The 12,533-nt window shown below is 40.2% G+C and overlaps 1 protein-coding gene across 4 annotated transcripts in view; it reads right to left on the bottom strand.

The window, feature by feature from the left end:
* TENM4 (teneurin transmembrane protein 4) overlaps positions 1–12,533 on the bottom strand; it is a 614,726-nt gene that overhangs the window by 132,844 nt on the left and 469,349 nt on the right. The gene's annotated exons all lie outside the window — the stretch shown is intronic.

The following is a 12,533-nucleotide window of genomic DNA, read 5'->3' as shown; positions in this document are numbered from 1 at the left end:
ACCCTTCTGTGAGACTCAGAGGGCATGAGGTCACACATAATATTTTTGGCTAGCACTAGACTTTTGTATAAAACTTGGCATAGCCTTGGAATGAATTTGGGAGACTTTGTATTTTCACCTACACTGTGTTTGCCTGGAAAAACAGAGACTTGGTGGAGAACAGGCACCCACGAGTCAGGTGTTAAAGTGTCCATTATCACCATTATTATACAGGACTGATTTCAAGGGAAAAAAATAAACCCAAATACTGATGCAGTGTTGTACTTCAGATGAAATTAAATAAATCTATTTCTTCTCCAGACTCATCACCTGACTGCTACTTTCGATCTCTAGTAAAACCTGACTACACTCTCCTTATCAATTGGAAAAGAGGCAATTCACAGTATTTCAGCCTATCAGCTCTTCCCCCTTCTCTCCAACTTCTGCCTGGTGCTTCTTAATTCCAAGTTTTTTGGCCTCAAGCCTTCTGCTTGACTGAGCCATTTTATAGATTTCACTGGGTAGGGACACAGTTCCTTTTGGGGTCATGGAGAGAATATGTGAACAGAAGAAATGTTGAGCAGGACTGCAATGGAAGTACAGAGAAGGGTACCATGGTACTCAGCAGAGCACATTTTCTCTGTTCTCTGAGCTGTGCACCCCCAGAATGAGTATCTTAGACACCAGCTCATCTCCAGTGCCTCTCTGTGTGTCTCTGAGCATATTAAGTGAAGATTTGGACCTCCAGACATGCAGTGGAGTGGTGACTGGTATTATAGGAGACATTTACTCTGTGTCACTGGCTACACATAAAATATTCAAAACTACTCAGCCTGCATTAACATCACATCTGACTGAAATTCAGCCCTACTTAAGTTGTCTTTAGTCTTCTGCTAATAGTGATGCTTTGCATGCCTAGAAAACACCTAATTTTCCAAATGTGACATGAAAACAGTATCTAGCTCCTGCTTGCTATACAGCTCAGTGTGGTGGAACGGTTTCCAGCTGAACTCCTTTTGCTGCAGTGTCTTGGATTTCTCCAAACCCTCTCAAACATTTCATCCTATATATTCAAGTCTCTAGTGAAAGAAGTTTGGAGTTCAAATGGGCTTAAGGCACTCAGGAACTTGCTCGTATCAGAGTCAAACTGGCAAAAGTATTTGGGTATCTTGGGTACTTAAACAGAGGATGTGCACATACCACTTGCTGCTGAGATGTAACAGAATCTAATGTAAATTTTAGTTGAAGTAAGTTGAAATTACACTATCAAACACTAAAGGCATGGCAGGGAAGGACTTTTGAGTTGCTGCCCGAACTTTTTTACTTTGTATCTGGCATCGAGACACAGATTTTCACAGCTCCTAGATGTGAGGGAGGTAATATCATACTACAGAACCCGTTAAGAACACAAGGGATGGGCAATTATTGACTTGCCAAAGGGCTGGAGCCAAGACGTGTGTGTTTTCTACTCTTTTCCTCAACTGCCAGACAGCACTGCAACAAAGTGTGGGCTGGTCGGGATGGTACGCGGACACATAGGACCTGCAAATCGGTTAATATAGCAATACAGCTGCTCTAAAAATAATAATTAAAAAAAATCTTTCCTTGGCTGACTTCATGAACAAAGTCTGGAGGAGGATAAAGGAAACAGCAGAGAAAAAATCCAGAGTTAGATCTGAGCTGCTAAAATTTCAGCAAGCTGAGAAGAAATTCCTTGAGAAAGTACAAGGTCTGAGAGTGCTGGTAATTAAACCCAAAGTCCAAAAAGTATTGCAGACTCTAGTGCTTCCCAGCACCATAGGGCTACTCTAATGTTGGACTGTAATCCCTTCTTTAGTCATTGGTTTACATTCTTTATTCCTAAATGCCGAACTTTGATCTCAGAATATCAGTTAATATGTAATTTTTCTTGCTCCCAGTTTACCAAGCAATCCAGAGGATGCCAGCTCAGTCACTTCACACCTTTGTTATGTCCTGTTCCCTAGCTTTGACCTGCAGGGTCCCATCTCTAACATGGGGATACCACTGATATCCTTGAGCCCAGCAATGTCCACTGTGAATAACCTCCTCTGCTGCCAACTGTGAAGCTCTGAAATTCTGAAAGACAAGTGTCTCCAGTGATGGACAGGAAAATGGGCACCTTGGAGGACTTGGCCTCTTATGACTCCAAAGTCCATGTGAACATCTTAATGACTTTACTATTACTTAATTAATAGTTCATATTTGGTTTTAGAATGTCAGTGAGTCTGGCTGAGTACTAGTCGTAATTTTTTTATGTTAGAATATTATTTCATAGGATCATAGAACAATTTGGGTTGGAAGGGACCTTCAAAGGTCCTCTAGTTCCATAAGCAGAGACACCTTCCCCTACATCACGTTGCTCAGAGCCTCATCCAGCCTGACCTCAAATGTTTCCAGGGATGGGGCATCCATCACTTCTCTGGGCAACCTATGCCAGTTACATCAACTTCTTTGCAAAAAAATTCTTCCTTATATCTAGTGTAAAGCTACCCTCTTTTAGTTTAAACCATTATCTTTTGTCTTATCACTACAGGCTCTATTAAAAAGTCTGACCCCAGCTTTCTTAAAAGCCCTTTAAAGTATGAAAAAAGCCACAAGGTCTCCCCAGAACCTTCTGTTCTCCAGGCTGAACAACATCAACTCTCTCAGACTGTCCCCACAGCAGAGGTGACTCAGCCCTCAGATTATGTTTGTGGCCTCCTCTGGACTTGCTCCAACAGGCCCACATCCTTCTTGTGTTGGGGACCCCAGAGCTTGATGCAGCACTCCAGGAGGTCTTATAAGAGTAGAGGGGTAGAATTTGCCCCCTTGCCCTGCTGGCCACACAGCTTTTAGAATCATAGAATCATAGAATGATAGAATCGATTGGGTTGGAAAGGACCTCCGAGATCGAGTCCAACCCTTGGTCCAACTCCAGTCCCTTTACCAGATTATGGCACTCAGTGCCACGGCCAATCTCAGTTTAAAAATCTCCAGGGATGGTGAATCCACCACCTCTCTGGGCAGCCCATTCCAATGCCTGATTACTCTCTCGGGAAAGAATTTTTTTCTGATCTCCAAGTTAAATTTCCCCTGGCAGAGCTTAAGCCCGTGCCCCAGGACACGTTTGGCTCTCTGGGCTGTGAGCGCACATTGCAGAATCACGCCAAGCTTTTCGTCCACCCCCAAGTCCTTCTCCTCAGGTTTGCTCTCAATCCCTTCATCCCCAACCCTATATGTTTACCAAGGATTGCCCTGACCCAGGGGCAACACCTTGCAGACAAAGTAAACAAGGCATAAAGAAGTGATGGATCCACAGGTATATGTGAACTCTGAGACAGGCACCAGACCACCTTGATGTCCTGATATGCAGTCTTGTGTCCTGTAGGTAAGATGGAAATGCAGGTCATAGTAGGTCAGGTATCCATAGATTGGCAGTGAAGGAAAAAAAAAGATAAAACTATTTGGAGTGACAGTCAGAAACCTTCTTGGAGTTATTTAAAGGTGTGAAACTAGGATAATGGAGTGCATTTAAAAATGGTGAAGAGAGAAAAAAAACCACTTTCTGAAAAACAGAGTCTCTGTGTAGTCATTCCTATGAAAAGGGATGGAAAACCCTTTGGGACTTTTACATCTTGACTGAAATATTTCTCAGACAACATGCTGCCAAGGAACAGTCTTGCATACATGGGCCAGGGATATGCATTGCATGATGTAAAACAAACAGATCTTGGGCTAACCCAGAACAGGAATGCTGGGAACATTTTGGGTTTCATCTCCCACCCAGCTGAGACCCCAGCCAAACCACCACTCATGCACACAAGAGAGTGCAGGCTCCAGGTTATGAATGTATAATTCATGTATAATGGATATATAAGGTGGTTTGGATTCCCAGGCCCCAAGAGCTGTAATAGACTCTCGGCTGTGAAAAACACTTGTGAAGCAAACTACTTACGACAGTCTCCCTAAAACGTAGTTTAATTATTTCTGACAGGGAACCAGGAGCCAGGAACTCTACAATCAAAATCTTCCATTTAGCTGCCAGTTTAAAGATAGATGGGCACCGTACAATTTAAATACCCTTACAACACACATCCTGCTGTACACCCTGGCCCTTTATAACACAGCTCTCTTAAATGCTCACAGGTTTCTAATGGGTGTTTAAATAGTCAGAGTAGCTTTTACTTTTCTAGTGGCACTCACAGAAATTATCAAAATGGATTTCAGATTAAGCTTTCACTTAAATACATGTCTTTTTGGGCAGAATAAGACAGCTAAGGCTGTTTTACAGAAAAAGGGCAGGTGAATCGTTTCTTTGTCATTCAGTCCCAGGGATAGAATTTGTCACCTCTGTTCTTATTACAAGCTGCATTTTTTTGGTACATTTCCCAATTCTGTTGTTAAAATTAGAGGACATGATTAGCTACCATCTGAGCTGCATGTGCAAATGAGAAGGAAAGCTTTTAATTCTCCTATTAGAGTATTTACAGACTGGCCAGCTGCACTATATTGCTCCTGCCTATTTAAGCTCAGTTAGAACACTGTGCATAAAAGGCCTGCCTGTTAAATATTTTCACACCAGCTGTTCCCAAAAGGTGACTAAATATTTCCTTTCATCTTTAATCTCCTCCTCTGTTTGTATGAACAGCTTAGCCACTCCTCATCCTTTCCCAGAGGTGCACTGTATTTTGCTTCATCTTACAATGCAGCTCTCAAAGCTGTCTGCAGTCCCTTGACGGAAGGGGATCCTCTGAGTAAATCTGCAGCCCAATTCTAAGAGTAAATATGAGGCTTGATGTTCTCAAAATGTACAATCAACCCAAGAACCTCTATGAGAAATAACTGGACTTTGTGTAATACCCTATATTTTGCTCCCTGACACTTGCACTTACCAGAGGTCATAGGAATTGATTCATAAATGCAGAGTTTTATCTAAGGAATGAAGTTCCTTTCAATGTTTACCATCTGTGGTTTTGCCATGTTACTGTCTAGGACTGGTGTCTTGCACTGTCTGAGTCTCCTCACCTCATGTAATGGCAATCTTACGTGAAGAACTGAACTGAGCCTAGTTGTCCTCTGTGGCTCAAGGAGGACAAACTGGCAGTTCCAGAGATGATTAACTTGAAACCTGCTCCATGGAGAACTTCTGGAGCAGACTGTGTTCAAGGCACTGTTGAGTTGTGGGTGGTTCATCCAGGGGTCTTAGGTGATCATAAAGATTATTCTTAGAAAAAGTTAATGCCATTCCAACAGGATTCTGGTTATTTTTTCATGTAAATAATCAAAACAGAAATGATTAATCTTCACTTTCAGGACCTGTGCTATTCCATCACTGTGAATCCCCACCAGGAACCAGCCCATGACTGAGGCTCTGGTCTAGTGAGAGGTGTCCCTGCCTACGGCAGTGGGATTGGAAATAGATGACTTTGAGGCCTCTTCAAAGTCAAACCATTCTGTGATTTCATGATTCCTTGAGCCCAGACTCAAGTGCCTGTTGGCTAGTTTGTAGACAAACAGTTTTGATTTGTTTTCTCATTATCTCCTCATGACTGGGGGAGAGATTTCCCTCTGGTCTATAAAGGCTGCCTCATAATTACTCAAGGCTCTCTTAAAACCCTAATCCATCTTGAATATTACCCAAAATCTTGTAAGGGGCTGCTGACGTGCCTTAACTTCTCCACAGTGTGTAGAAAAGAAAGTATTGTAATTTTATTCTATCTCCATCAGCATGTCTCTGTTGTTGTCAGCTTAAAGCCTAAGAATCTCAACCATCTGAGGCCAAGTTTATTCTTTTTATTCTTTGTTTGGACTTTGCCAGGTGTAATGAGATCACGGTCCTTTAACAGCACTTCAGAAGTAAGAATACTAAAGTAATTATTCATTCAAATAAAAAACTTGTATTTGACACTTTTTCTTTCTTTTTTTTTTTGCATATCCTGCTAAAAACTGACCCAAATCTGTCCCATTAAGAATAAAAAGTCTGCTATGTTGCCTTTGATATTTCAGAAGAAAAGTGGGAAAGAAACCTATCAAACACTAACCACCAATGTAATGCTTTGTTCATGGCCCTTTTTAACTGATGGAACCGACACAGGAGCTTCCAATACAGGAAATTGCATCATCCAGAATTTTGTATTATTTTTACATTACATTAAAGAATGGGGTTGAGAAAGGGATAATGATGCTAATTTGTGCTTTATTTATAGCAAATCCATTTTTACATGTTTACCCCTAGCCTCCCACAAATCCTCAAACTGGCTTGACAACAGTTTAAAGCTTTCCAGCTTAGAGAAGAGCAATGCAGATGAAAATTTTTCTTTAGAATTCATCTGATGCAGAATCAGAGACTTCATTGCTTCTGACCTGCCTGCTAAATCCTTTAATAAATATGGATTTAGTGCTAAAATATACGATCAGATAAAATTACTCAGAGCTTCCTGAAAACTGGCTCGGCTCCACTGACCTTCAATATATTAATAGAAAATTTAATAATTAAAAATCTGTCTTAATTGGGATTTTCCATTTCAAGTTGGCTCACTTGAGGCCATTTCCAGCCTGATAGATTTTTCCAGAAAAGAAGCACAGAAGAGAGCCACTGCTCAGAATTAAAAGGCTGAGTTTGGTGAGGAGCTAAGCCTTGTTTTCAGAGCCTACTTTAGAAGGCAAGTTATGGGGAATATCTGGGAAAAGCAGCAAATATAAAGATACAGATGAGAAAAAAACCAGAAGGTCATCAGCATGATTTAGATAGCAATGAAGTGCTAAATACATTCTTCATAATGAAACACATTTTGCAGTCTTATGAAATTCTTATTCCTCTGTTTTGATAACTCTAGTGACATTAACTCCTCTGCTGTTACTGAGTAAGACATAAAGCACATTAGCTTTTAAAAATATTCTTTTTACAAATGTAATAAGGAAAGGATCAAACTGGGGAACAAGGCAAAACCTGAAAGGAGAGGTGTGGATTTTCTGTCTTTGCCAATAACAGATCTGTAGCATGAAATCTTCCAAAAACCATCCCAACTCAGTAGTGACCAGGGAACAGTTGTGCAAGTTGTGTCCCTGTCATTAATTGAGGGGGATGGGCTTTTACCTTCAGAGATCATATCCTATAAGCAAGAATTCCATAATTTAATGTCTTTATACAAATAATCTGTTTATCTATTTTTAAAACATACATCAATTATGCAAATATTACTAATGTAGAAATAGTAATTATTATTTATAAATATATTTATAAATATAAAATCTGTGATTTTATGAGTGTAATTAAACTTCTGGTACTGAGAGGACTCTCCACTCCACTCAAGGGTCTCAATGCATTTTACACAGTTCAGCAAACTGAATATATCTGAAAGGTAACAGCTATTTATTTTCTTTCCATGGATGAGGAAATCAAGATTAAAGGATGCTCTCCAGAGACTGCAAATGAATCCATCAGCTTTGCTATCATCCCTCATCAGGAAGAACATTGACCTTCAGTAAAGTTTTGAAATGCGACTTGGGGACACCTGAATTTTTACCTTCTGAACATGAAACCTGGGGAGCATCCTGGAGTGCCTGAACTGAGGAATGCACATCCTGTGTTTGAGAGTGAGCCTAACCAGGACACTTGAGTTGACCTGAATGCTGATTCTTGCCAGGTCTGCAGAAGGAGGACTGAGCACAGATCTTGCATACATATGCAGAAGGGGCATCTTTGGAGAAGGGAAAATCCCTAACAAAAGAAAGCACTCATCTCTGGCCCCCAACTAGACACAAAAGATAACCCCACTTCAGCATATCCCCTCATTTTCCTCCTGGTATTTAGGTAGTTTGCATAAACAGCTCTTGTGTTTAACTGAAATTCCCATTCTATGTCTCATTGTGTTTCTGCAAATCCCATTCTATGTCTCATCTCTCTGTGGTATTCAAATCAGGAACGTGGGCTGCTCTGAACCGCCAGATTTGGAAATAAAGAATCCACAAAGTAGCTCCTCACCTGCTGCTGAGCAGGCCCAGGAGATAAGCCCATAACTGCCTTAGAACCTGCCATCATCTCTAAAATGAGTAATGAATGAGTTTGGTATAGTAATATGTATGTCTGTCCTCCAAGACTGAGCCTCTAACTCTGTAAGCTTACAGCACGGAGCACAATGAGACTCTTGGGAATTCTAGCTAGAAATAGTAACAGTAAGAACAAGAGCAGTCAATAGTAAGCCCTGTGCTAATGGGTCACGGCTCTTACCCAATCTGTCCAGCTGCACAATGTACACTGGTACAGTTGTGATTTTTTTTTAAATCACTTCTAAGTGCAATTTCAGCTTGCTTCATATTTGCATAAAGGTCTTCCAGTTTCTGTCTGAAAAGCTGTAACTCTGTGAGATGAAATTCCATTAAACTGGTCTCTTTTACCACCTTCCAGTTTCTACAGTATTTATACTCTGCTTTCATCCTTGCCTTAAATACTAGGGATTGACCATCATATTGTGTCTAAAGTATGTCCTCTATGGCTCTAATTTACTTTTGTACTTGTGTCAATATTACACTTATTTATTATTATGAACTTTATTTTAAATTGTCTCTTGCTGTTGAATAGCAGGACATGAAATGCCAGGTATTGTCAGGCTTCAGTCTTGGAGCTGAGATTTGTTGAATAAAAACAAATATCTCAAGTGCAGGATTATATTTTTCTCTTTGATGTTTAATTGAATCTCTATGCTTTCTGGGACATGAGGTAAAGCTTCCCAGAGAAGAAACAACTCCTAATGTTAGGATTCCTAATCCTAACAAGAATTCTTCTTTGGACTAATTTTAATTTCCTCTCTGTGTCCATAAGGAAGAGATAATTTGACAGCAGAAAAGCCTTTTGCACATTCTTACTGTCAATAAAAAGAACTAATGTCTTTTCCAATTCCATACAGTTTGTTTTTTTCTAAAATCAGTTCAACAGAGCAGTTACAAATGTGTGTGTTGAAGTGATCACAACCTAGATTTGCTTGGGATTCCCTTACTTGGAGCTCAGACAGTCTCAATATGGTTTTCTTTTTCTTCAGACAGCATTTCACCAAAGAACTTAGAAATTTTATTGTTATTCATCTTCTTCAAACAGAGACACAGAACATGTATGAAACATGTAAGGTTGACATATCCAGAAGTCAGATGTCTGTCTATCCACACAAATGGGATGCAGCAGCAGCTGTTCCAAAAGGTTTGAGTCTGCTGTGCTGACCATATGCTTCAACACTGATCTGGAAGCACCACTTTTACTGAAAAGCAGCAGAGCTCTCTCCAAAGCACTTTTGAACTTTCATCTGTCAAGATCATTAGAAAGGTGCTCATTAGTGCAAATTGTGATGATAGTTTTTAGAGTATGAACATCTTGCAACTTGGAAGGGGGCAGAGAGGCTATACTAATTCCAGGGCACCCACTTCAGACAGCTTGTTAAATCATGGATTTCTGGCTTTCAATAGACACTGATCCACTATATGACAGTCACTGGTCTTAAACTGTTATTTTCTTGCTTTGTTTTGATACTCTGTTTTACTGACCCCCAGATTATTTTCCTTATGATCTAACCTCAGACATTCTAACCTGGAATGAAACATAGAATCACAGAATGGTTTGGGTTGGAAAGGACCCTAAGCACCATATAGTTTCAAGCCCCCCGCCATGGGCAATGACACTTTCCACTAGACTAGGTTGCTCAGAGCCCCATCCCACCTGGCCTTGAACACTTCCAGGTATGGGGCAGCCACAGCTTCTTTGGGCAACCTATTTCAGTGTCTCAAACATAATTTGATGAAGCCGAAAACATCCAGTGAACCTTTGCAGAAACTCTGCAAAGCAATGAGCTCCAGTTGGGGTGCAGTGTAAGGTCATAGTCACAGGAGCTATCCACCAACAGCAGCATGGAATTGACTGAACGGCAGTGGAGAAGCTGTGACATGGAACCTATGACAGCCCTTGCTGAGCAAAAAGAGTGAGGTATTGGATGAGAGTCTTGATCCAGCATAATCAAGGTAGATCACAGGCAGAGACTGACCACACATAAATATCCACCCAGCTGATATTGCAGCAGTATTCTGGTTAAAAGTGAGAATAGTCAGAAGAAGAGGTCTAGACTCACAAATTAACAGGATGTCTACACAGTCTTTTGTGAGTTGGTTACAGACTGATTGGCTAAATGTACTGAACGACATTTACCTTCAGTTCAAAAGATGCATAAGTGCCACCGAGCAATTCTAAGCCTGAAGAAATACATGCTGGTTCCTACGGTTTTATGAGCATGACCTATTCCATGCAGTGACTATAACATTTCAGGCTCTCAGCTGGCTTGATCACCTGGTTTTATCTCCAAACCAACTTGAATTACCATTTCACATTATGCTTGCAGGACAGTAGTTTTGTGCTCAGGGACAGCTAGATTACACTTACGGTGTCAAAGAAGTGACTTAATATTTTTTTTAAAATCAGCAATTTCATGACAGGTATTCCACTGTAGGAGAGGGACTAAGTTATGACCAGCTCCCACGATGTTAAGTCCAGAAAGTTTAAGGATGCTAAGCCTTTTCCTTTCAAAGGCAAAGTCAGAGAAAATGCCAAAAATGTGGTCATCTGAGACTCAGTGACACAAGTGATAAGTTCTCAGGGATACAAGTAAGCATGTTAATTGTTCAGTCAACTTCAAAACATGCTATTTTAACAGAAATTGTTTTAAAGACGGAATTTAACATCTTCTTGTAGTGCTGTGAAATTCTTCAAATTAGCCATGTTAACATGAATCCCGCTGAGTCCAGTACATCACGTGTTTTCAGACAGAAAAGTCCACAACATAAAGCTTAATTGATCCAAACAAAAAGAACTTTTGAGCTCATGGTGTGACTGTTAAGGTCACATTTGGAGATAGGGAAGAATGTTGAACTAAAATTGGCATGTTGGGAATTAGCCCTGATTGTTGTAGAAAACAAGTAGGGGATGGAATAGTCTACCCATTGCCCTTTGGGGGAGTCCATAAATTTGCACTGATTACAGATGATATGAGAGAGAAGCTTTACACATCACAGAATGACCAAGGTCAGTGAGAACCAGGGACTGCTTGTTACACCACTGGACACACACCCTATTCTCAGCCTGAGACATGACCTAATCAGACCAAATGCTTTGTGATCTAATGGTCAGAGCCAGACTGATGATATCATTGCTTCCACTTGTTTTGGTCAAGTTTGAAATGACAGCTAGAATGCAAGATTTCAGGTCTTTCAATCTTTCCTAAGCCATTGTTATCTCACCAAGACTGCATGGACTGCTGCAAATAGAGAAGTGGTTAGAAGGAAGATCCTAAACATCCTAGAGCTGAGAGAAGTTTGATGGATCTTTGGTTGGCTAGGAAAATAACCTAAAACAATTTCTCAACTATCAGATTTTAAGAGCAGGAATCCATATCTAAGGATAAGCTGCATTTTCTATCTTAGTGGGAGTTTTCTCCCTCCATTTAGCATGTCTTTCATCTGCTGAGCTCAAAGATATGTGGACTTTTAAAGAATTGGACTCCTCACAAAAATAACCACAGCCCATTTCAACTATTACCTTTTCTTCCATCACACCAGAGTCTCCTTATACACATTTTTAATAAACAAAAGGAAAGGGAGTAAAAGGGTATTCAAATGAAAGCCTTCCTTACTTCAAAGGTTTGGGCTGATTTTAGTCTTTTATTGCATTTTTAATAAAAAGCTTAGAAGACTTTAAAGGATAAGTTCATCTTGGCAATGGGTAGGCTAAAAGCTGTACTCACAATCCCAACAACATCAAAAAATTCATGTTTTGTACAATGATAGTTCTTGTTAACACTGTTGGTTCTCTGAATTTACTAATTTCTTCACAATCCACAAAGCAGATATCTGCCAGGCAGAGCCAGTGAGAGTCTCGTGTAACAGCACTGGAGGCTGCACATACTTTATTCCCCTAGAGAGAAAAGTTACTTCTCTCCACACAAATAAAATCAGGAAGATCACAAGTTCACAAATCAGCATGTTATGCTTCTTCAAGGCTGAGGATGAAATTCCTGCTGGTACAAAACATTTCCTGGCCTTGAATGACCATTAAAGGACCAAATGAAGGCTTTTGGGGGTGAGTCTGCAATTTAGGTATTGAGATGGATCAGATTTTGATGGTATCTTAAGACTGGTTTTGAAGACACTGCGCTACCAGAGTTTCAATTGCCTCAGACTAATGTTTCACACTACTCTGCAAGGGTAGTGAGACAAGTTACAAGCCAAAGGCAGATCACTGAAGGTGGACTTTTATTAAACTGCTGTGTCTGATAACTTTTTCAAAAGTAATTAAGATATAAAATATACAGATGTTTATCAGTTTCAGGTGCTGCATCCTGAGGTTCATTTCTCTTGTTCTTCCTCATGTGTTTTAAAGCTAAGAAAAAGACAAATCTGCAACTGCTTAGGCATTAAAAAGGTCCCTAGTCCCTATGGTACAAGCCTGTGTGACATGAGAGCTGATGCAATACTCATCTTTTTCAGAGACATTTTTATCCCTGAAGAAAATGATTGTTTAA

This window comes from Pithys albifrons, chromosome 1, assembly GCF_047495875.1.
Source record: "Pithys albifrons albifrons isolate INPA30051 chromosome 1, PitAlb_v1, whole genome shotgun sequence".
NCBI classification, from domain to species: Eukaryota; Metazoa; Chordata; class Aves; order Passeriformes; family Thamnophilidae; genus Pithys; species Pithys albifrons.
Note: the sequence above shows the minus strand (reverse complement) of the source record. Positions and strands in the feature narration are given on the sequence as shown.